General features: G+C 39.0%; 1 protein-coding gene and 1 long non-coding RNA gene across 2 annotated transcripts in view; one reads left to right on the top strand and one right to left on the bottom strand.

Annotated features, from left to right (window-relative positions):
- Window positions 1–13,608, bottom strand: part of LOC118768469 — an 18,547-nt gene extending 4,939 nt beyond the window's left edge. The window contains exons 1-2 of the long non-coding RNA XR_005004326.1: window positions 13,599–13,608; window positions 1,752–1,757 (exon numbers count right to left, since the gene is read on the bottom strand). This is a non-coding gene — a long non-coding RNA (uncharacterized LOC118768469). The remainder of the gene's footprint in view (window positions 1–1,751; window positions 1,758–13,598) is intronic.
- LOC115225134 (protocadherin Fat 4) overlaps window positions 1–21,740 on the top strand; it is a 549,120-nt gene that overhangs the window by 151,039 nt on the left and 376,341 nt on the right. The window lies entirely within an intron of this gene.

Genomic DNA, 21,740 nt, shown 5'->3' on the forward strand with positions numbered 1-21,740 from the left:
TAGAAACCCTGAAAAATCAGACTGGAACCTAGTGCAGCCCCACAGCTTACCAGTTTTCAGTCAAACCGTCCAACCCATACCAGCATGGAAAGCAGACGTTAAGCGATGATGATGATGAACAGTATATACCAAAGTGATGCTGGAGTACAAATATGGAAAAAGCAATATACTCATCATGACAACGCACCTGATAAGGGTACACCAATCATATGCATCACAACCAATTGTGTGGAACATGGTGACCTCATTTCACAAAAGACAGTACATGGTCTTGCAGATGGAACCCAGTTAGAATTTTCTTCAGATGAATTAGTCCATCCTGCACAAAAGTTCCTATATAAGGGTGGTCTAAGGATGACAAATAAAAACACCTTTGTTTCCAGGGGTGAATTATTCAAGCCCCTAAAGAATCCCTCTCAAAACATGCTTATGATGCTCCCCCATTACTCCGCTTGTGATCAGAGATGCACATATCGTCAGCCACTATGGACATGCTCACCTGATTTAGGTCAAACAACTAACAAGCAAATTTGTGGTTTTGAGCAGAATATCTGGTGTTGTTGTTGTTGTTGTTATTATTATTATTATTATTATTATTATTATTATTATTGTCATTATTATTTGGAACCACATGAGAGGCCCAGGTGGCAGAGGTGCAACAAGGTAACAAAGCCACCATTCGGTCTCTGGTAGGTGAACAGGGGCACGAATTACTCAAGCCAAGTAAAATGTGTGAGGCTTTTCAACAGCATTTTGCCCAACAGTTCGGGACGAGTGGCAGGAGAGAACACAGGGGGGACTTCAGTACCTACATACATAGCCTGCCATGACTCTTGACAAGAGAGGCAGGGCACTGCGAAGGTGCCATCATCGTGGCGGAAGTGCGGGACACGATGGCAGAATGCTCGAGGGACAAATCGCCGGGTTTGGATGGTCTATCCTATGAGCTTTACAGTTGTATGCCAGACTTGTTTGGAGACTCTTGGCAGCGGTGTACTGCAACTCGCAGCAAAACAGGAGCATCCCCGGTTTTGTGAGCCGAGAAGCCATAACACTGCTGAAAAAAGATCTAAACAAGGGGTATGTAATAGATAACTTTAGGCCCATCACTCTACTTAATGCAGACTTGAAAATTTTGGTCAAGGTGTTAGCCAAACGTTGGCCTTGGCATCAAGAAACTCGACAACAAGGCACAAAAGTGCGCCGTGCCGGGCCGGATCATCCATGACAACTGATGCACTACATCATATACAAGGTAGTTAAGGAACCTGTCATGGGTGGGGCCCAGATCAATTTGGAACAATTGAAAGCTTTCAATAGGGTAGACCATCAATATTTGGAGGCTATCCTCAGAGAGGCTGGTTTCGGTCCCGTCATCTGCAGCTGGATAGCTGCTTTGTACAGAGACATCCGTTCGGTAATTTGCGTAAATGGACATCTATCGAGACCTTTTGACATTGCACATTTGGTCCGTCAGGGATGCCCCTCTCTCGTCGCTTCTATACATATTGACTCTCAAGCTACTACTGCAGAAGCTGGTAACTCTGAGGAGCATCCCGCGAGAATTGGGATGCGGGACAAACATGTCTGCATACGCGGACGATGTCACCATCATAGTGTCTAGTCACAAGCACATCGAGCTGGTCGGTAAGACACTGAAAGACTACAAAGTGGTAAAGGAGCAACAATCATCCGAGAAAAGTTAGTTGATCTCGCGGCTTGTACCTGGAGAACCAAGCCCTGCCGTCCACCAGTGCCTCCATCATGGGACACTGGACTGATGGTCCGGTCGAGTTGCTCAAGGTCTGGTTTGGTCCGGACCTCCAAATGGAGAAGAACTGGAACAAGATAATGAGTAGGGTGGTCACTTTCGCCTGGCAATGGGCCGAGAGGAAACTGTCCCTAAAAGGTTGGGCAGAGGTGGCAAACACATACATCGCATCCATCATCTACTACCACTGACCGTCGTGCCTTGTCCTGACCCTACCATCACCAACTAGAACACATTCTCTTCCGCTTCTTGTGGAAAAGATGCATCCCGATGGTCAGGCAATCCATTTGTTGTCAACACCCATTAAAAGGAGGGCTGGGCATGCCGTGGTTGATGATGCACAGACACGTGCTGAGACTGCGACATCTCCGGCTCTACATAGACGATGTGTGAACAGGTGTGGTCGCCGTTTGTGAGGCACGCTTTCCCGCAGCTCATCTCCATGACCAAACTGCAGTCATGGATCAAAAAGAGGCCGAAGAAGGGCAAACGGCACCACAAGTATCGCATTGCTCTCAAGCAACTATGCCGTCCCGGGTCGATCTTGAGAGACTCAAACAACCAAAGCATTCTATAGGGTATTAGTGGAGGGGAGGTACGACGACGATCTCGGGCAAACATGGGCATCAACGAGGAATACCTGACCTGCCTGTTCAAGACGACTTTTGGGCTAGGACCTATGGACAACTTCCAGAGATCCCTGGCCTGGCAGTGCTACCGAGCACTACCCATTCGGGATAAGCTCTACAGACACGGCTTGAGAAACACGGGCCAACCTGCCCAAGATGCGGTCAGAGCGATGAAACCATTCTGCACGCACTCGTGCAGTGTCCAACCATTTCCAACCAGTGAGCTTATGTCGAATGACTGCTGTCACGTGTGGGATGAGTCAGTTTATCAGCCAAGTCTATTATCAATATCGTCACACCTCCTTCCTTCAAATGGGAAGAAGAGCTATTTTCATCATACTTGTGACTAAGGCGAAATAATGTATCTGGTGGACGTGTCTGAAAGGATTAGAGACAAGCACTTTCCTCTCTGGTCAATCTCTCATCAACTTCTTCAAGTATCACTTGAAAAGGAAAGTGAGAGTAGAGAGGCAAGTTTTGTCTAGCGAATGTTTCAAAAAAAGATGGGTAAATGTAGCAAGGATGACATGTATGAATGACGAAGCCACCTTGAGCATAATCCTATGAACCCAGGAAAATTTAAAACAGAGAGTTACTTACTTGCAAATAAATGTGTTAATATGTGACATTATTGACCAAGGTTAACATGGTCTTTTCCATAGGCTTTTCTTTCCATGGATAAACCTTAGTTTCCCCCTTTACACTTTACATCATGATATTTCTGTGATATACATGATCCCTATTGATCGTTTTTTTATGATCCCTTTTGGTCGAAAACCTACCCCATTTTTTTTCTTCCCAAAAAGAAAAGCTCTACTTTGTATTTTGTCCCCTCTGTGTTCAGCCCTGTGTGGCTAATAAAGAAACATTATTATTATTATTATTATATTATTATTATTATTATTATTGTCGGTGGCACATAAATCACCCGCTACACTCTCGGAGTGGTTGGCGTTAGAAGGGCATCCAGCTGTAGAAACACTGCCAGATCTGACTGGCCTGGTGCAGCCTTCGGGCTCCCCAGACCCCAGTTGAACCCTCCAACCCATGCTAGCATGGAAAGCGGATGTTAAATGATGATGATGATGATGATGATGATTATTATTATTACATTTTTCCTTCTTTCTTCAAATTTCTTCCGTTTCTCACCGAGTGTTTTCCATACACCTAGGGCAGAGTAGCTCATTGTATGCATTCCCAGATTACATACGCAAATTCACAGATAAAATATGTATTTAAAAATTAATAAATAAATAAATTCATGGATGGATGTTGTTTTCACAGTGATAATGGAACATTCACTGGAACATGAGCTGTTCCAGTTAATACGATTTTTTGCACTTCCTGTAGGGATGGTAAGCCTGGAATCATTTTCAAATAGGTTTCAGTACCTTTTTTATCATTCCTAGAGATCCTACAATCACTGGTACTGTAGTCGCCTTGAGATGCCACATTTGTCAATTTCTATAAGCAGGTCTTTATATTTACTAATCTTGTCAAATTCTTTTGCCGCTATATTGTGATTGCAAGGGATACTCATGTCAATTAATAAACACATCTTTTTGTCTGATCTTTTATAATAATATCCGGTTTTATTAGCTTTTATAGTCTTGTTGGTCTGTATGGTGAAGTCCCATAGAATCGACACTTTCTCCCTCAGTCACAGCTTCAGGATGGTGTTTATATCATTTGTCAGTGGTTTTGATTTTATAATACCGACATATTGTCCAATGTAAATACTGGCCGACTCTGTCATGTCTTGATTTATATTCTGCAGGTGCTAAGACTCTATACCCTGAGATTACGTGTCTATTATTTCAATCTCATTGTTACAGAATCGGCATTTTGGTCAGCTCCATTTTTTATCACATTGGCTTGGTAGTTCCGGTTAATAAGCTTTGGTCTTGAGCAGCTAATATGAAACCTTCACTCTCTGTTTTTAGCCCTGAGCTTCGTAACAAATGGTGTGTGTATTTCTAGTCGACATCAGCTTGTTTTCTACGGACCACATACTTGCCATGGAGAGGTTTCTGTTCCCATCTGCTAGCTAAATTTTCATGTGCTTTTGTCTTTGCAATTAATTTTATTTTCTTTGCAGCTGCAGTTGGCGCATCTCCTTCAGCCTGATCAATCTGGTGGGTATCTAAGAGATCAGCAGCGAATTTTTTGCTCTCTTTGAGAATAGAGTGAAGTCTTTTCAGTCTTTCATGTTTTTCAACAAGTTTTAGCATCCAATCTTTGTTGCTTCAAGGTATTTGGCTAGTCTGATTGTGGTGGTTTTGTATGTAAGTTCAAGCTGGATCAAACCTCGACCTCCCTGAGTTCTGGGAAGGTAAAGGCGATCCATGTCTGCCTTTTGATGGTGCATCTTATTACAAGTCAGTAGCTTGCGGATCTTTCTGTCAATTTTCATTATTTCACTGGTATTCCAGTTAAGCATATTGAAGCTATAAAGAACAACTGGTACTGCTAAGGAATTTATGGCTAACACCTTATTATATGCATTCAGTTCAGACTTCAGGACTGCTCGAACTCTTCTATAACATTCCTTCCTAACCTTCTCTTTCATGCTTGCATGCTGGATACCAGAGCCTTCATTTATTCCTAGGTATTTGTAGGTTTGTTCCTGCTCAAGTTCCTTTATTACTGTTTCAATATCTAATTCGATTGAACTAGGCTTTACCAAGTTCCCTTTCTTAAAAGTGACTTTGGCACACTTTTCAAGGCCAAACTCCATCCCGATATCATCACTGAATCCTTTCACGGTATGTAATAATCCTTTAAGCTCTTCATCATTTTTGCTATATAGCTTAAATCATCCATATAAAATAGATGGCTTATTTTCTGTTGTCGATTTTGTAGCCATATCCTGTTCTATTCAGTTCACTTGAGAGTGGTATTAGTGCTATGCAGAAAATTAGTGGTGAAAGTGAGTCACCTTGGAAAATTCCACAGTTTATGCTAATGTGTTTGAGCGCAATACTCTATTAGAGTGATATAATTGGAGCTTCGTGTTCCATAGTGACATATTATACTTTAAAAAATCTGAAATCACAGGAGAAATTTGAAAATGTCCAGCGATTTCAGAATCCACGAATGCGGTATGCTGTCAAAGGCTTTTTATAATCAAACCATGAAGAGCTGAGATTTCTGCGCTTGTTATGGCAGTTCTCAAGGATCATACGATTAATTAGGAGCTGATCTTTGCATCCGTATGAGCCTCATCTGCATCCTTTTTGTTCAGTGGGAAAGAGGTTATTCTCTTCCATAAACGTATATGTTTCTCTACTAGAATAGATGTCAAAATCTTATAGGTAGTAGATAAAGATGTTATAGGCCAGTAGTTTTTTGGTTCTTTTCGTTTTGTTATTTTGGGGAGGAGGTAAGTAATACCATTTGCCATCCAATGTGGTGTTTTTTTCGGGTCTTTCATAATACTATTAAATAGTATTACTAACTTTTGTGTGCGGACGAGAGTGATGAGAGCCAGAAATTTGGTACTCTATGAATACCAGGGATTTCCACTTATGAGCCTTCGTTAGTGCCCTCCTTAGGTCGGCGATTGAGATGTCTTTCCATACCTGTTCTTGTAGATTTTGTAGTCATCTTGGGTGCGTTTGATCCACTCTGCATTTTCATTGTATGGTTTCTCATCACTCCAAAAGTTTTCAACTTCTTCCATTAGGGGTGGATTTTCAATGGTCATTTTTTCTTTCCCTATTCCCCTGTAAAATGATTTGGCATTGGATTTGAACATCTTTTTTGTTTGTAGAATTTGATTCTTTTTCAAATCTGCGTATTCTCTGAGATTTTGCTTGAACTTTTTGTTTAAGTGTTTCTTTCGCTGACATTAGTTCTCTTGTTGAGTGTCCATATTTTCTCACAATCTTCCTGCCTTTTCTTGATCTTACATCATTTCCAGATATTATCTCAGTTAATATTGATATCTCCCTTCACAATGATTCAATTTCAGTTTCAATTCTACTCCTCCAGTTTGATTTTCTTTTCGAATTTGGTATTGTTGCCTTTTTGGGTGTTAAACAGCATCTTTCGATTACCTTAGCGACAGAGCAAATAATTTCATTTAATTTATTAAGATCGGGTTTTAGTTGGTGTATGATTTCTTGTGTAATGCAGTTGCCAATTTTTATTTGTGTTTTATGTTGGTGTGCCTTTGAGAGTTTATGGAGTGGTTCCCTATCATTCATAGTTGTATGGCCTACAACTGCAAGCTCATTCAGAACTTCTTGCTTCATTTCAATGATAGATTTTCTGTGTTGTTCAACAAACACGTGGCCTAAAATCTTATTCTTCTTCTTATTACTATTATTATTATCATTATTATTATTATTATTATTATTATTATTATTATTATTATTATTATTTTATTATTATTATTATTGGACTCTGCTCATGATTTCAAAGAAGAAGAACATGTTTGTGAACTGTAAGTTTTTGTGCAATTTTTGCAGATATTGTTGTATCTGAAAATTTTTTACAACATTTTTGTGGCCAAGCCAACATTTCTGAGCAGAGCGGTTAGGTGGGACTTTTCCACTTTAGGGTGAATTTTCAGTTTAAAATCTCTAATTTTTCATTTTTCGATTTTTAAAATTTGTAAAATAGCCTTGGAGAAGAGTGTCTGCTCTTCCTTTCTTTTGACTTCCTCCCTCTGTTGTTGGAAGACAGACAAAAGATGTAAATATTAACTGACTCTGCCCACTCCATGCCTAAAAAGGCAGAGAGAGGGAAGACCAAAGTCTTGCAAGCATGTGCAACATTGAGCATCAGAAGGAAAAAGAAGAAAAGAAATGAAGAAAAAGGGGGAAAAGAGCAAGGAAATTCAGTTAATGGATGCTACTAGAGTCGCAACATCTGTGAATCCAAGCGCTCCCACTACCACCACTAAACTCTAAGACATTGAACACCCAACAACAACAACAGCAACCCAATGCATTAAACAGCCAAGGTTTCTCAGTTCAATAGCAAAACCAAGCAATGAGTTTATAAATATTTCAGTAGAACCTCTCACAGAAACATTTTAAAAGAAAAAGCAAAAGAAGCATTTTGATAAACACACCATCAGAGAAAATGAACAAACATGCCATAGTGTACAAAACTATATCATTAAAAAATAGATGTATAGAAACTGCCAGAAAGCAAGCAGTTGAAAAATGCTTGCAACCCATTTGAAAAGACGTAACTTATCTGGTGAGAAGTAAGAAATATGACACAACTGAAGTCAGATTTGCTACAGAAGGCATAGCAAAACAGCATTCAACAGCCGACTGAGAAACAGTGAGCTTATCCTAGTTCAAACATACTTGGGACAGAGTGTCAACAAGATAAAAATACTGGAGATACTATCAGAAATGAATGTTTGCTGAATTATCATGGCTGTCCTTCTTCACTAGGAGGATAAAATCAGAATTATCCAAGTCAAGAAATAAGGAAAAAGCAACAGGACTGGTCAGGTATTTCAAATAATGATCCAAATAAACCAAGACATTTTGAAACAAATTCCTGATCAACTCAGACTTGTAGATGGCACTATGCTGAATGTCACTGTTGAGGACAGAAGGCCAAGATGCTATCAATGTGGACAAAATAACCACCTGAAAGCCTTTTGACTAAAACAGAAGGAGGACACTACCTCCTTGATACAAGCGCCACTCACACCACAAACAACTGAAGCAACCCCAACTACAGAGGCAACCCCAAGAAAGAAAGCAGAGAGGTCTCCAGCAAAAACACCAACAGCAAATACTACATGAGAGACAACAACGCCAACAAAAGCAGAGGTGTTGACCACAATCACTACCACAGTAGCTACAAAAACACCAACAACACAGGTCTTGCCAGAGGAACAAAAATCACCAGCAAATTTCAACTTCAACAAATTTTATATTTCCCCAAAGAGTTGATTTCAAGTAGATTCTAAGAGCATATTTGATACCATTATGGATACCATCATGGAAGACGTTAGAATAAATATCAAATCAAAGTTAAACTCACCTGGCCAGCAGGCTGAAATTGAAACAAATAAACATTTATAAGAATAGTGAATAACAAGAATAATACAAAAGATATTTTTAAGATGAGAAGATATTTTAAGACAATGAAACTCAGAGGTGTGCATTAAAAGAGTTGGTTTTCAGACAGTTATGAATATTATTTGCTGCAACATCTTATTTAACAAGACAAAACTAAATCTGTTTTTAACTTATAAGGCCTAAATAAAATTGAAAAGAACTTTGAGAAACCTTCATGACAGCTTTTGTAACATGTTATTACCAGACATTTGACAAGTAACCAAAAGAACTAGTTATCAATCAAAAAATTATACTAATAATAATTTCTTATATTGGCAAAATATAAGTGTTGGATGTAATGGCATGGGATAGTGGGAATGTGTGGATGGTTGGTGTACATGAGTAATTATATTGTGAGCAAGTAAAATATAGAAGTGAGGAGTAGAGAGGTAGCAGTGGGTGCAAGTGTGAGGGTGGAAAGAAGATAGGAGGAATGTGAATAGTGTGTGTAAGGGTATTGGTGTGAAATGGTGTAATACAGAAGTGAGAGATGAAATGAGAAAAAAAATGGAAAAAGAAAAGTAACAACTGTACAAAGAAGGAAATTACTTTTCTGCTTTAGTAAGAGAAGAAAATTAGTGAGGTATATGGAATGGCAAGAAAAAGTGATAGAAGTGTGTGCATGTGTCTAAATGTCCAGCTTAAAACAATTTTTGATCAATCATTCCAGAAGAAATGTGATTCATCCCTATATAAAGAGTGGATTCATAATATTAAGTTAATCTGATATATGACATGCACTAAACTCGTCATCCTTCAGTCCCTCTTGTGACTTTACAGACAATTATATGTGTGTGTAGACACACACATACATATATGAACCATATACATAGATATCATCATCATCATCATTATTCAAAGTCTGTTTTCCATGCTGGGAGAAATAGTATTGACTGGGTGCAGTTTTGTGCCATTTCAGTGATTAAAAGTATAGAGGGACAGAGATAGGTGTATCAAATTTGGCTGAGCAAATTATTCATCTTCATTTTTGTAGTTCAAGACTCCACAGAGCAAATGTTCCATTGTTGTTTCTATAACATTATGTAGGTAAAAGCTAAATCTCTTTTAGGATTAAGTTCCACTGTATTTAAATTGCCTGCTAACCAGAGGAAATTAACTCAGAACTGCAGACAACAAACAAAATCATCAGTTTACATCAGTAAACAATGCAACCCACGTCCCCATGTCCATGGTAACTATCTACTGTTAAGTAGACTTAAACCATTGAGACCAACTTAGACTAAACACAAGCATGAAGCAATTCTTATGATTAATCAGTTATGAAGGCTGTGTATCAAAGTAGTAACCTATGAATTTGGTTCAGTAAATTGTATTAAGAATCATCTTGGAAAGTGAAACTGCCTAAAGTACAGGTTGGTTTAATTTAGCTACTTTCATGTTAAAATACATTGAATGACTTGTGAGTATAAAGCAAAAAATAAACCAGTATCCTTACTATCAAAGAATATTTAGAGTGGGATTGTGATCAGCATCAGTAGCTGTTATCTGCAAATTTGGTATTGTATTGTTTACTGTAAAATCCTGCAAAAAAAAGCAAAATATTAAGAAAATATATTTCAGCAAATATTTTTTTTTCACTAGTTTTCATATTAATTCATTCTATGATAAAGATGACACATTTCAGAAAACAATTCCCCCCTACCACAAATGTCTTTGCTATGAAAGCAATACATTATAAACATTAGGTCAGAAAGAAGGTCCTGTAACATTTTTAACACAATCACTTCAGGGTACTTTTTCAATACTTATTGTCAAATAAACATTAAGTTTTACACTTTAATGCTTTATTCTTCACAGATTACTTTATAATATAATGGTTAAATTTGTATGATTTACTTTACCTTTTAAAATTAGTTTAGATCAGACCCATAACAGACACTGCATATTGTATGAATTCAAAATAAGCAATGGAAACAAGAAATATTCATTCTGTCTGTGAAAACAAAGCTTCAAGTGTCTGGACATTCCAATGATGGTTTGGCCAGTTTTACTCAGGAAATATTTCTTTCACATATTTCCTTGATCTGCATGGCCATGTTCTGTCAATATTGAGCTTCTGGAAACCATAGTTGAGGAAAACCCAAGGGAAACTACATGAAAATTGGCAAAACAGTTCAAGTGAAGTCACATTTTGATCACAAAACACTTGCATGAACGAGGAAAAGTATCTAAATTTGGTTAATGGGTGCCTCATCACTTGACTGCTTATCAGCTTAATCATAAAGTTGTTTTCTGCTCATTATTGAAGAGTAGACTACCTACAAAAACTTTCCTGGATAGAATCATCACAGGTGGTGAAAAGTTGGTTTTCTATAATTATATTTAACAAAAATGAAAAAAGAGAATCCATCCTCAAACATTTACAACAGCTAAAAATGTGCTCTGTTTGTTGGGTATAAAGGATGTTTTATACTATTAAGTGTTAAAGTAAAATGCAGAGGAATACTGTTATCAGGTGGAAGCATTGCACACAAAAAAATTGCAGCAAAGGTATTCCTCATTAATCAAATGTACAGAGGTGTTGCTCCAACATAATAACACAAAATCATATCCTACTGAAGTCATTCATGAAAGGATTACTGCCTTAAATATGGAGTTTTACCTCACCATCCTTACTCTACCGATTTTGTTCCCTCTATTATCTTTTCAGACCATTGCAACATTTATTAGAGTGAAAACAATCTATAAATATCTAACAATTGTGATCAGCTTAAAAATGAAACTTGAAAAATTTTTCACCCAAATGATTGGAATTATGTTATCAAGAATGAGAGAATATACTATCTTGATAAAAAATATCAATTAAAACCAAATAATTATTTACTTTTCTATCTTGAAATGCAACAGAGCTTCCTTACCAATCTAATATACAATGGGTGTGAGAAGTATTTCAGGACACTAAATAATTATCAGTTTATTATTCTCTTAAATCAATTAAAAGAATTTTATTTCTTTCCTATTATCCATGGTAGATAAAGTGCTGACACAAAAAATGAAAAGATATGCAGTTATTGCTGCGATATATGTGGAATGCATCAATGTAGAAATTACCAGCTTTCTACATGTTGCAAGATCTTTGCACGTAAAGTTCAAATAGAAATGGAAGACTCTGGCAGGGATGTTTCAAACGTATCAAAGAGAAAAAAGCATTCTAAACATTTTTACACTATAACGACACTGCAATTCATCCAATGGGTTCAAAACATTATTGATGATGATTCCACAAAATCTATGAGGGCTATAGCCAAAAAACTTTAGGTGTCAGAACAGACTATCAAAACTGGTGCATGAGGACATTGATACAAGTACTGAGGAGAGGCCAATTGATGTCTGCAAAGACACAGAAAAATCCTTTGATCCTTGCCAAGTGGTTACTTAACAAGGTTAAAACCCTTACAAATATGGCATGCTTTGATTCTTCTCTGATGAAAAAATCTTCATCCACAGCCAAAAGTCTAACAGGAAAAATTCCAATTCCTGATGGTTAAGTGCAGATCCTTCTGTTTTCATTGAATGATGCACACCAAGTTTCCAGCAATTGCGATGAATTTAGGAATGCTTAGTGGTGAATGCCATGTTCCACCTCACATCTTTTGACAGGATTTTAGAGTTAATACTATAGTATACATTGAGCTGCTGGAGATAGATCTGTTAAGTCCTAGGTGGATTAAGTATGCAATAGAAAGCCACATGTACTTCAATAGACTCAGCACTTTCTTTCAAATTCATATAACCCAAGAATGAATGTCAGTCAATCGTTACAATCATGTAATACCAAACTTGTGGCCTCCAAACTTGCCAGATTTAAATCTCATGGAGCAATGGATGAGGAAAGCTGCATCAAGAAGTGAAGATCTCTAATTATGGAGGGAACATGTGGAAGGGGCAGATCCAAGAAGACATGGATGAAGTGGTGAGAAAGAATCTTCAGATGTTGGGCCTCAAAGAGGAGATGACAGGTGGCCAAGACTTCTAAGGGTTTTCTATGCTTGAGAAAACATGCTAAGCTAAGTAAAACTAAGGCCGTCCATGCCTATAGGCATATCTTCTGCATCTCTCTCTCAGCCAAGAAATCCTAGTCTTGCAGACTTGTGGGTGCTAGTTTCGCATAAAAGTACCTTTGGTGGTGCCATGTAAAAGTGTCCATGCCAATGTTATGTAAAAGCACCATTGCCAGTGTCATATAAAAGCACTTGTGCCAGTGGTATGTAGAAGTGCCTGTGCCAGTCCTATGTGCTGGTGCCATATAGAAGCATATAAAAGTGGCCAAATAGAAATCATGCCAGAACAGACAAATGGAGCCAAGGCCAACTCTTGTCAAATATCCGATCCATGCCAGTATGGAATCAGACACTGAAAGATGATGATGATCATGATGATGATGATAATGATGATGAAAGAGACACTAATATCCATCTTCATAATAATGTAGCTTCATTAAAGGCTGCCATTGTCTAGTTGATGTCCAAAATTAAAAAGGAACATTAAATGCAGGCATATCAACAATTCAGACTGTGCACTGGAGCAGTCAACAAAGCAGAATCTGTATTCAGAATAAAATCTAAGGAAACTGATTCTGGCTGTCAGTTTGTTGGGCATTCCTCTGCTCGCCATCCAGTGATATTCATCATTGATTCAATAAGTTCATCTACCAAAATAGTTCACATCTATCATGCTGCATCTTATGATTTCAACATAATCCTTACTCAGATGGTTACCTGATGCTATATATATATATATATCATCACCATCATCATCATCATTTAATGTCCACTTTCATGCTAGCATGGGTTAGACAGTTTGACTGTTTGACCTCATTTTTATGAGATTGATGAGGCTTCTTTAGCACACTGAATCTCTAATCAGCTCAGTCTTTATGCAAGGTTCAACAACCTGACACTGGTCTTCACTACTTCATTTCATGTTTTCCTGAATCGTCTTCTTTCATAAGTTCCATCCACATTCAACAGTCTGTACTTCTTTATGCAGCTGTGCTCATCCATACCCATCACAAGACCATATCAGCAGTTTTCTCTTTTGTACACCACATCTGGTACCTCTTTTGCCCAATTTTTCTCTCAGCACATTTGCACTTTGTCATACATATACATTAATCTGACACATCCAGTAGAGCATGCATGCGCATCTCATTTCTTTCAAGTATTCTTATGCCTTCTGCAGTCATGTTCAATACTTCACTCCATGAAGCATTAACAAGAGAGAGGGAGAAAGAACGAGAGAGAATCTTTTGAAAGAAAATGTCAAATTCTTACCTCTGGTATGTTGCTTTATATCGATGACTTCCGAAAACTGGATTATCATTTTCGTCAAGAATTTTAAGTAACATATATTACCTACTGAGTTATCCTGAATTTAAAAAACAGATATCGAATGTTATAATTCCATGCAATTTCAAGAACATGAATTTGATCTTGTTGATGTGTAAGCTTCTCTTCAATATAAGTATTTTTACATCACAAAAAGCATACTCTTACTCTTTTACTCTTTTACTTGTTTCAGTCATTTGACTGCGGCCATGCTGGAGCACCGCCTTTAGTCAAGCAAATCGACCCCGGGACTTATTCTTTGTAAGCCCAGTACTTATTCTATCGGTCTCTTTTGCCAAACCGAAGTGACGGGGACGTAAACACACCAGCATCGGTTGTCAAGCAATGCTAGGGGGACAAACACAGACACACAAACACATACACACATATATATACCTATATACGACAGGCTTTTTAGTTTCCGTCTACCAAATCCACTCACAAGGCATTGGTCGGCCCAGGGCTATAGCAGAAGACACTTGCCCAAGATGCCATGCAGTGGGACTGAACCGGAACCATGTGGTTGGTTAGCAAGCTACTTACCACACAGCCACTCCTGACTATATGCATGCATATGATAATTCAACAGTTTTGCAATCATTTGGATGAACTCATTACAATTTTGCAATCATTCAACATGTAATCATGAACTCATTATGTACAATTTGCAATCATTCAACAGTTTTGCAATCATTTGTATGATTATCATTACAATTTTGCAATCATACAGTTTTGCAATATTGTGAACTCATTATAAATTACAATTTTGCAATATTCAACAGTTTTGCAACATTTGTATGAACTCATTATAAATTACAATTTTGCAATCATTCAACAGTTTTGTAATATTTGTATGAACTCATATAAATACATTATCGGAACTATTTATCACTGCTGTTAATAATATAAATAAGTCTAATGTGAATAACAAAATATATTTTCACAAGCAAAATAGCCAGTTGGCAAATCTCTGTAAGAGATGAAAGTAGTGACTATACTGAGAAGTAATGTTTATTGCCACTTCAAGATGGCTGTTCTACACAAAGGGGGCTTCCTCTTGGGGGTTAAAAATGGTGGTAACACCAGTTCATTTGGAACAGCCATGTTGCAGTGGCAACAAACATTACTTCTCAGTATAGTTACTCATTTCATCTCTTGCAAAGATTTTCTAACTAGTTACTTTGCTTGTTGCAAGATCAGTGACTGATTGTCACTTATTTTTCTATATGTTGCAAACTGGGGTGAATTACTGCTGTCACTAGCAGACATGTATCCAGCACTGAGGATAGGCAAAAGTAGCCCAAAACCAGACAGTCTGCTGGTCCTGTCAAGTCACATAAAGATGGTAGAGGTTCACACCTTGCTTGCAAAATATATTAGGTGCAGATTACTAGAGGAGACTTCCTCTTGGGGGTTAAAGAATGGTAGTAATGTCAGTTCATACAGAACAGCTATATTGAAGTGGTGACAAACATTACTTCTCAATATATATTAGTTCTATCTTGGGAGAGTCAATCTGCTGATAAGAACAAACATATTCAGGTTCAATTCCACTTCTTTATACTTAGTCAATTATTTAAATATCTATCTATCAAACTAATGATCATTTGTTTAATGTATTGGTTAAACCAGTAGTTTCCAAAATGGGCAATACCACTCCTCTCGGTGGGGTGGAAAGATCCAAGGTGGCACTGGAAAGAAAGGGGCAATGGAGGGCAATGCCCCCCTCTACTTTTCAATGTTACATTTAAGTTTAAGAAATAGTGCTCAAATATCAATCTGGAAAATGTTTTAGTAAAACTAACTTCAAAAAGCAAGAACAGAACAAAAATTTTTTTAAAAATCCAAAAGTTTACTAACAAAGCTGGTTATAAGATTTTAAAGAAAGTTTTCAGGAAGATGTAAACAAAGGACATTGAACAAAAGCAACAGCAACAGTGAGAAGAACAGATCATCATCATCGTTTAAAGTCCATTTTCCATGCTGGCATAGGTTGGATGGTTTGACTGAGGTCCAGAGAGCCAGCACCAGGCTCCAATCTGATCTGGCAATGTTTCTATAGCTGGATGCGCTTCCTAATACCAACCACTCTGAGAGTGCTTTTACATGCCACCAACACAGGAGCTAGTCAGGCAGGCCAGGCATTGATCATGTTTGGATAGTGCTTTTTATGTACCACCAGCATGGGGCCAGTCATGGGGTACTGGCATTGGCCACGTTGGATGGTGCTTTTCAGGTGCCACCAACATGGGGGCTAGTCAGGCAGTCCTGGCATTGATCACATTAGGATAGTGCTTTTACATGCCACCGCCAAAGGAGCAAGTCAGGGGTACTGGCACCAGCCATATTTGGATGGTACTTTTACGTGTGACTGGCAAGGGAGCCAGTCAGAGGGGTCTGGCATCAGCCACATTCTGATGGTGCTTTTACGTGCCACCGGCACAGGGACCAGTCAGGTGTTGCTGGCTTTGATTATTTGGATCCAAGTTTGGATGGTGGTTTTTATTTGCCTCTGGCACCAGAACCAGTCAGAGGACACTGGCCACAACTACAATTTTGGTTTTACTTGACTCAACAGACAATTCACAAGTCCCGTCTGGGAGATGGTTCTCCTTGTTATGTAAGAAGGGTGTTGGGATAAATTCCATGTGTTGTACCCAGTGCAAGCTTTGAACATATAAGAAGTAAGTGAAGTGGCATCACAGGAAGGTTAATGGAGAATAGAGTCTTTGTGTGAGGCAAATGTGCAGGTACAATAAGCGCTAATAATCTACAGGCAACAGATTCCCTCAAACACTCGGGGGACTCATTACAAGTAGTAGATAACTTCTTTTACCTAAGAGACCAATTTAGCCGTGGTGGAGAAAATTCTGAAAGTGTAGTTGCTACAATAAGAATAGGCTGGGCAAAGTTCAGAGAGCTTCTATCTTTGTTGATAACTAAGGGCCTCTCTCTCAGAGTGAAAAGCGGATTGTATGATGCCTGTGTATGTACAGCTATGTTACATGGCAGTGAACGTACTTTGACTACAGAGGACTTCCGAAAGCTTGAAAGAAAGGAAGCTAGCATTCCCACTGGAAGAGTCATGTCAGTGTGCATACACAACAGAGTGTATATGATTCAAGAGGGAAACTAGATATAAGAAGCATTGGATGCTGTGTGCAAGAGAGAAGACTGCACTGGTTTGGTCAAGTGATGTGTATGGATGAGGACAAGTGTGTAAAGAAGTGCTAAGCTCTAATTGTGAAGGGTACCTGCAGGAGGGGTAGATCCAAGAAGACGTGGGACAAAGTGGTGAGAAAAGATCTTTGGAAGATGGGCCTCACTGAGGCAATGACAAAGGAGATGTAGCAATTTGCTATTCTTGATAAGACATGTCAAGTTAAGTAAAATGCTGTCTTCCACACATAGAAGCTTCAGACACCACCAGGGTAATAGTAGGGACCACATAAAAAAGCACCTGTGCTGTGTAAATGCTCTTATGCTGGTAACATGTAAAATGCGCATCCAGCACACTCTGTTAAGTGGTTGGCATAAGGAAAGGCGAGCCATAGAAACCATGCCGCAACAGACAATTGGAGTCTGGACAGCTCCCAGCTGGCCAGCTACATGCCAAACTGTCGAACCCATGCCAGCATAGAAAATGGATGCAAAATGATGATGATGATGATATAATATACATATATATATATATGATCGTTACCTGCATCGCCTTACTGGCACTTGTGCTGGAGGCACATGAAAAAACATTCAAGCAAGGTTGTTGCCAGTGCCACTGGACTGGCTCCTGTTCAGGTGGCACATAAAAAGCACCATGAATATGGCCATGCCAGTACTGCCTGACTGGCCTCATGCCGGTTGCACGTAAAAGCACCCATTATACACTTGGAGTGGTTGGCATTAGGAAGGGCATCCAGCTGTAGAATCTCTGCCAGATCAGATTGCATCCTGGTGCAGCCATCTGGTTCGCCAGACCTCAGTCAAATCGTCCAACCTATGCTAGCATGGAATGCAGACGTTAAACGATGATGATGATGATGATATATATATATATATATATATTATTTAATGAAATGGATAAATGAATTATCTTGTTACGGATTATTCAAATTATAACCGATACCTGGGTAGCAAAAATCACAACTGAAAAATCACGGTTGAGGTTACGACCATGGGGTATCGCAACCGTGCCTTAGTGCGGGATAATTGAAGTTTTATATTTAGTGAGGGAAGAAATGGAGCTGAACGAAGTTTTGCAGGCTAACTCTGAGCCAATCAAAATTTTGGGAGTGGATTCAGTGGACAGAAACTGAAAGAAGCTAGTCATGTGCCTGTGCCTGTGTGTACATGCACATACATGCAGGGGTGTGTGTGTCTCAGTTTATTTACATCTGCACTTGCTTAATCGAAAGTCACAACATCCAAGCTGTTTTTGTTGGCATTTCTCTGCTAGCTTCATGTCTTCAAAGCCATGTGACATATGAGATTCCTTGAAAAACATGTAAGGATTAGTATCAGGTAAAACATCCAGCTAAAAATTAATGCTTCAATAACTTGTTCACCTTACCCATGGCAGCATGGAAAAATAAATAAGAATTAATAAACACACAACGAAATGCATATCATTATCATAATGACTAGCAGGAAACTGCTCACTGGGTGGATTTTCTGCTGGTACATTTAGAGTTGTTTTCAAGTAACTTAAGGTTTTTAAATCTTAAAGGAGAGAATATGAGACCAGAAAAACTAGACTTATTTTTTCTCAGTTGAGTTCCCTTCAATTTCAATGAAGTTACGACCATATATTCTCCCATTACTTTCTGATCATACATTTGAAATTGAATATAAGGAATTCAGCTTCTTTTTATGTGTTAACCGGGTTGTCTACAAGGGAGTCATACCCATCAATTGTAACAGCATTATAGTCAACTGCTACAAATGCAAAGGTGACACCTTGGACAGGAATAATTACAAAGGCATTAAACTACTGGCCCAGGTGATTGAAGTCACAGAAGGGGTAATAGATCAATTGATTAGGGATTGAGTCAGTGTAGATGAGATATAGTTCAGATTTGTGCTAGGCAGGGGTATGACTGATGCTATATTCCTGGTTAGGCAACTGCAGAAATATCTAGCCAAAAATAAACATCTGTACCTTTGACAGAGTCTCCTGCTTCCTTATCTAAGGGTAGATTAGTGGTTTATGAGAGCTGTACAAGCTATGTACAGGAATGCTGCCAGTAAGATGAAGTTTGGCAACAAGTATAGCAATGAATTCAGAGTACAAGTAGGGGTTCACCAAGGATCAGTCCTCAGCCCCCTCTTGTTCATCATACGAGGGGCGTTCAATAAGTAATGCTCCCCACCCACTTGCAGTTGTTTGATCTAGCTGAAATTTTGCATGTGCTCTTATTTATACTGCTATAGATTAAGTGGCGAATTACAGCTCTGAACTTATTGTGGTTTCTGATTTACAGGTGTTTGAACTGAGTCAAGTGTGAAATGGAGCCTGTTGAGTGTCGAGCAGTGATCTGGTTTTTGTATTTGAAAGGATGCACACCATGGGAGACTTTTGATGAAATGAAAGTAACTTATGGTGATGATGCCTCATCATATGAACTTGTAAAACGCTGGCATTGTGAATTCAAACATAGTCGGAACTCTGTGGAAACAGCTCCCAGATCTGGTCGCCCCCTTCTGCCGTTGATGAGACGTCTGTCCGTCAAGTTGAGGCTGCCATTTTGGAAGGTCAACACATAACTATTCGCCAAATAGCCCATAAGGTCAAGATTAGTACTGGGTCTGTGGAAACTATCATTCATGACCATTTGCATATGCAAAAGGTGTCTGCCAGATGGATTTCCAGGTTGCTCACACCTTTCCAGAAGCAAGAACGCATTGAGTGCTCGAGGATGAATTTGGAGATGTGCCAAGAAGATGAGTCAAAATTTTCAAAAGACTGATCACACAGGATAAAACCTGGGTCCATCACTATGATCCATAGACCAAAGCCCAGTCAATGCAGTGAAAGCACCGTGACTCACCTCCTCCAAAGAAGGCAAGGGTGCAGCCCTCCGCTGGCAAGGTTATGCTCACAGTCTTCTGGGACCAGGACGGAGTAGTGATGACAGATTTCCTGGCAAAGGGTACCACAATTACAGGAGCCTATTATTCTTCACTTTTGAGGAAATTAAGAGAAGCTATCAAAATCAAGAGGCAGGGCAAGATCAGCAAAGGCATCCTCCTCCTGCAGGACAACGCTCCGGTCCACAACTCGCATGTCGCCAGATCAGAAGCACAGGCATGCAGCTATGAACTCCTCCCCTTGCACCCTCTGATTTTCACCTCTTCCCAGCCATGAAGTTGATTTTGAAAGGAAAGCATTTCCCAGATGATGCAGACTTGATTTCTGAAGTCACGTCGTGGTTGGAGGACCAAGCTGGGGTCTTCTACAAAAACGGTCTCCAGAGCTGTATCAAACGATGGGAGAAATGCATAACTCTGGGTAGTTCCTATGTAGGAAAAGACTAATAACTGTGCCAAGTGTCGTTGCTCTACTGCTATGGGAAGTGGGTCAGGGGCATTACTTATTGAACGCCCCTCGTAGACCTCCAAGTATTAACAAAAATTTAAGATGTGTATGGACGAGGACAGTTGTGTAAAGAAGTGCTGACCTCTAACTGTGGGGAGAAACTGTGGAAGAGGTAGGCCCAGGAAGACATGGAACGAGGTGGTGAAGCATGATTTTCAAACACTGGGCTTCATGGAAGCAATGGCTAATCACCAAGACATTTGGTGATATGCTGTGCTTGAGAAAACCCATCAGGCCAAGTGAAATCATGTGTTTGATGCTGATGTCACGTAACTGGCACCTGTGCATGTGATAAGTAAAAAGCACCTTTTGAGTGTTGGGCCTCATGGAGGCAATGACAAATGAGCAAGACTTTTGGCAATATGCTTGAGATGAACCATCAAGCCTTGTGGAATCTTAGTCATGACCGATATGGTGTCATGCAACTGGCACCCATGCTGGTGGCACATAAAAGCACCCATTACACTCTCAGAGTGGTTGGCTTTAGGAAGGGCATCCAGTCACAGAAACCACGCCAAATCCGACTTGAGTCTAGTGCAGTACCGCAGCTTACCAACACTGGTCAAACCATCATATGAATGCCAGCATGGTCAACAGATGTTAATGATGATGATGATGATGAGAAGGAGGAGGAGGAAGGTGGTGGTGGTGGTGACAATGATTATAATGATGATGACAACAGGCCACTCTTAAAAAGTTAAGTATTAGAAGTATATATTCTTACCGTAAACTCAGGAGTAAACCCAACATATCCATTCTGCAAAATAATACAAAGAATTATGTTCCTATTCAAGAAATTAATGTTTTATTATAAATACATAAATAATAGTACATATATCTGATACAGGCAAAATATTAGCAAAACCTTAATTCAGCAATACTCTTCTCCCAATTATCAAGTTATATTCTCTCTATGTCATTGTTAATAATATCACACTGTCTCTGATTCTCACCAAGTTGGCTAAAAGTACCTCATCCAACTTAACTTACCCTATACTTCAAACAAAACAGTTTTTGAAATCCTTCCTCCCCAGATATGCTTCCTTTAAGCACCCCTTCTTTGCCTGTTTTTATCTTCTCAGCCTCACATTTTCAAATATTCCAACAAAACATTAACTTTATTCATCTTCCTACCATACTTTTTGCAATTGTCAAACATTACTTTAGTAAGGGTAAAACAAATGAAAACTCCTCTGTAAATATAATCAAAATTCTCAATAAAAGCCACAAAGAAATAATGCATATACCAGTATCATACATAATTCTTCCTACTGTAGACACAAGCCCTGAAATTTTAGGGGAAAGGTG

The sequence above is a fragment of the Octopus sinensis genome, linkage group LG2 (genome assembly GCF_006345805.1).
Source record: "Octopus sinensis linkage group LG2, ASM634580v1, whole genome shotgun sequence".
Taxonomy (NCBI): Eukaryota; Metazoa; Mollusca; class Cephalopoda; order Octopoda; family Octopodidae; genus Octopus; species Octopus sinensis.